Below are 5,324 nucleotides of genomic sequence, written 5' to 3'. Positions count from 1 at the left end.
ATTTTTATGGCAAAGATTTGATTGTGTTGTATTTGCCTCGACTCTGTGCCTTTCGCAGGGAGAACATGTACTCAAGGGCTTTTTACACTTGTAAATTTTTGCTTAGCCCCGGACCAACGGTGGGGCTAAGGGGGGGCCTTAGCCCCACCGTTGGTACGGGACTATCCTTAGCCCACTTTCTGTTTACACTCGTTTTTGCCAAAGTGGGCTAGCCCCACCGATAGTACGGTACTATCTGGCCCTGCAAAATAGCAGGGGTTAGCACCGCAATTGCGGTGCTAGCACCGCAATTGCGGTGCCAAGCAAGTGAGTGTAAACAGAACGAAAAAATAATCCTGGGCTAAGCGACGGAGACGAAGTCCGACCCTCACTGACCAATCAGAAACGAGGTAATCAAGTGCTGCCGGTGCGTGCGTGTACGTGTACAGTACACAGCGTAATTATGAATATTCATGTGGTTTGGAAAGTCCGGGGCTAAGAAATACGAGTGTAAAAAGGTCAGTTTTCTCCTTAGCCCCGGACAAGAGATAGTACGGGACTAATTGGCGAGTGTAAAAAGCTGAAAAAATTGGTACGGGACTAACGATAGTCCTGGGTCAGAGAAAGTCCGGGGTTAAGAAACACAAGTGTAAAAAGCCCTTTAGTTTGTGTATTCTTAATTATCCAATTTTCACATTTCCGTAGTTACTCAACTGAAAGTATGTTATCACATTGTTATTCCACATGTTTCTTTGCTTGTGTGTCCAGTTTAGATAAAAAACCTACAATTTCTGCAGGCATATAGAATTTTTTTAAAGATTGTTGCAAAATACAGTATACTGGTAGGGGTGGGAGCAGATCTTAACCCTAAAAAGGCCGGGATGTTGAATCAACCCCCCCCCCCCCTCGACATTTTTCGCGACTTCTCCGCCGCGCAAAATTTTTTGACCACGCCGTTCGCCGACTTTTTACTTTCAAGTCTCGCGCATCTTTTGACACCATTTTCGCGAAAATCGTGCATACCGTTACGACGCTGCATAACATTTTATACATGCCTGTCAGATCGAAAATGGCTCAAAAACGTGATTTCATGGCGATTGCACGATCGACGGCCAAGATCTCAGGGGGGGGGGGGGGGGGGGGGTTTGAATCAACCCCTCCCCGGCCACAGAACACCCAAAAAAGCCCGGCCTGGTTAGGGTTAAGTCATTTTACCTTTCATAGCATAAATGCATTTTTCTCTCTCTGCATAAATGCTGGGTCATAACTACTACTGGAAAAAAAGAACCCATTCTTAAATTGTATATAGATGCAATGTATTGTATATGTAACGTGTATATGTGTATGGATTATATATATGTATGTATATATATATATATATATATATATATATGTATATATACATATATATATATATATATATATATATATATATATATATATATATACACACACACACACACACACACACATATATATTTACCCAGACAATGCCTCTTATCGTTCTGTGGAACCAGTTTTTTCATACTGTGTACAATCGCTATCAAGACTGTTTTATATTGTATATACAGTAAACCTCGCATGAGTCGAAGCTGTCGGGACTGACAAAAATGCGTCGACTTAAGTGAACTTCGACTCTCGCGAGAGTCGATTTTTTTTTCCCGACTCACAGGTATGTACATGTATTATAGTACATTTGCATGCATGTGTGTGTGTGTGCGTGCGTGTGTGTGTTTGTATTCAAATTTGTCTGTTCTTGAAGATAATGTTCTTATTTTGTTCTAATATATAACATATATAACATAATTATATATATATATATATATATATATATATATATATATATATATATAAAACACACACACATATATATATAGTGGAGCGGCATAGCTTGAAAAATTAGAGGAATTGTGCATTTTATGATAAAAGCACCAAATTTCGCACACATGTTGACAATGACATTTGAAATAAATTCAGATATTGGGCCATCGTAAATAGCGCCCTCAGTGGCCATGGTAGCCATTTTTCAAAATGGCTGCCATAAATGCAATTTTTTGTAAAAATTTACAAATTTCAGAAGGGAAAATCAATAAGATTTTGCAAACGAGTGGGAAATAACATTCAAAATATACTACTCAAAAAAAGTTAAGGACCACTTTTTAAAACGTACACATTTGTACACATTTGTACCACTTCACAATGGGCCCACTTTTCAGGATATGCAATAATGCGAGAGACATCATGCAACAACTGAAACCACCCATGTGTGAAATTGTTACAGGGTGTTTGAGGAGATTCAAGACAGCCATATTCGGGTATTTCTAGAAATACAACACCCGGTTTGAAAATTGTATACACACATTAAAAAGTGGTCCTTAACTTTTTTTGAGTAGTGTAAATTTAGAAATTGGGCCACCGCAAATTGCGCCCTCAACGGCCATGGCAGCCATTTTTCAAAATGGCCACCATAAATGCCATTTTTCGCAAAAACTAAAAATTTCAGAAGGGAAAATCAGTAAGATTCTGCAAACGAGTGGGAAATAACATTCAAAATGAATTCAGATATTGGGCCATCGTAAATAGCGCCCTCAACGGCCATAGCAGCCATTTTTCAAAATGGCTGCCATAAATGCCATTTTTCGTAAAAATTTACAAATTCCAGAAGGGAAAATCAATAAGATTTTGCAAACGTGTCGGAAATAGCATTCAAAATAAATTCAGTGATTGGGCCATCGCAAATTGCGCCCTCAACGGTCATGGCAGGGATTTTTCAAAATGGCCGCCATAAATGCCAGTTTTCTTAAAATTTTACAAATTTCAGACGGGAAATTTAATAAGATTTTGCAAACGAGTGGGATATAACATCTAGAATAAGTTTAGATATTGGGCCATCGCAAATTGCGCCCTCTTACGGTCATGGCAGCAATTTCACAAGGGAAAATCAACAAGATTTTGCAAACGTGTCGGAACTAGCATTCAAAATAAATTCAGATATTGGGCCATCGCAAATTGCGCCCTCAACGCCAATGGTGGCCATTTTTAAAATTGGCTCCCATAATACCACCTTTTTATCCGAATTAACTAATTCCAGAAGGGAAAGTCAATAAGATCTTGCACTCAATTTAAAAAATTCGTTTGAAATATATCTTGCGCCTATGTATTACATTATTGTAAATAGCTCCCTCAATGGCCATTGCAGCCATTTTTCAAAATGGCCACCACGGATTCCATTATTTTTTAATTTCCTGATTTCACAAATAGAAGAGTCAATAAGATTTTGCACACAATTTGAAAATTATGTTTGAAATAAATATTTGTAATATATTATTTTAATACTGCCCTCAACGGCCATGGCCGCCCTATTCCAAAATGGCTGCCATTGTCATAATCATTTTGTTTTACAAAATGGTAATTTCAGAAAGAAAAGTCGACAAATGTGTACATAAATTGAAAATCATGTTCAAAATCAAGCAATATATCTAGATTGCATTAACTCTAGAAATTGTTCCTTCGCAAATTTTTAAGAAGAAAAAAATTGCTTATAATAGTAATTGCAACCATTTTCCAAAATAGCTGTCATAGATGCCATTTTTCTTTTATGAAGATGTCCTAATGCCGGAAGAAGACAATAAACATTTTTTGCTCAAGTTGACAATTACATACAAAGAAGTTTAGACACTGAGCCATCATAAGCAGAGTTCTCAGTGGCTATTTCAGCTATTTGTCAAAATGGCTGCAATACCCTCTTCTTTTTTTTTGTCTTGAAAATCTTCTTAACTTCAGAAGGAGAAGACAGTAGAATACTCACAGACATTATATAATCTGAAATATGGTGTTAAAGAAATCATCTGAGGAACAACTAAAATAAACAAGGCAAATGCTTAGCGATTATATCTCACCAATGATGAACACATATCTTAGGTGGCAATTATGAAAATTTTCCGAAAAAGAGTAATATGAATATCCAGGGATACTGGCGCCATTCATTAACTTTGACACTAACACCATATCATTGAATATATGGGACTATATGACGTATCTATTCTAAAATGTAACTTCCTAAATATTCTTAAGACAGATACGAAAAAATGGCCTTTCATTTCACGTAAAAAAAGTTAATTTACTTGCTATGCTTCCATAAAAAACATGCATTTGATATCCATATACTGTTAGCCGTCACACGCGAAATACTGCAATTAGAACTAAACTGAAAACATGAATTTAGAACTAACCCATCAATGAAACCCTTTTTTTAATTTAAATTTCTTTGAACACCAGATTGCATTAGATATTATGGCTGTTTAGCAGTATTTTATTGCTTTCTTCTTCTGGAATAAGCAAATAAAAAAAAGAGTGTGTGGAAGCCATTTTGACAAAGAGCTGCCATAGCCCTTGGGGACGATGTTTAAATGGAGGCTCAATATCTTCATTTCAAATTCAAATTCAAACTTGAGTTCATTTGAATGTCTTTTGTCAATTTGCACAAGAAATTGAATTGTCTTCTTCTGGCATTATCATATTTTCAAGAGATAAATAGCAACTATAGTGGCCATTTGGAAAATGGCTGCCATGGTCGTGGATGGTGCCATTTGTAGTGACCTCCTTATTATCATTTTCTTTTGAATATGACTTTCAACATATGTACAAATTGTATTGATTTTATCTCTGAAATTAGCAATTCTTTCAAAAAAAAAGGAAAAAAAAGAAGCGGACATCCATGGTGGTAAGCATGGCCCTTGAGGGCGCCTTCTAAGAAGACCTTATACTTAAATTTATTTGTGAGCATAATTTTCAACTGGTTTACAAAGTCTTATTGACCTTTCCTTCTGACATCAGCAAATTTTTGCCCAAAAAAAAAAAAAAAAAAAAAGAGGGAGGGGGCATCCATGGCCGCTGTTTTGAAACTTGGCTGCTATGGCTGTTGAGGGTGCACTTTTGGATGGCCTATTATCAAATTCAGTTTGAATGTAATTTTCCACCTTTGTGGAAATTCTGATTGACGTCTGCAACACTTTACGAAAAAAAAAAACATTCATGGTGACCATTTTGAAAAATTGCTGGAACGGCCATTGAGGGGGCAATTTCCAATGGCCCAATAAGTTTACTTTTGAATGTAATTTCCAAATTGTTTGCAAAATCTCGTTGGATTTCCCTTCTGATTTTAGTAAATCTTTTCGAAAATATAGCATTTACGGCGGCCATTTTGAAAAACAAATGGCTGTCATGACCGTTAAGGGCACAATTTCCGATGGCCAAATATCGAGATTTATTTTAAATGTCAGTTCCCATTTTTTTTTCCTTTTGAAATTAGCATTTTTTTAAAATGAAAAAGTGGCACTTATGGT

Source organism: Diadema antillarum, unplaced genomic scaffold, assembly GCF_040938485.1.
Source record: "Diadema antillarum isolate AM-2024a unplaced genomic scaffold, OU_Dant_1.0 seq00000657_RagTag, whole genome shotgun sequence".
Taxonomy (NCBI): Eukaryota; Metazoa; Echinodermata; class Echinoidea; order Diadematoida; family Diadematidae; genus Diadema; species Diadema antillarum.
The sequence above is the reverse complement of the archived record's forward strand: the minus strand, read 5'-3'. Positions refer to the sequence as shown.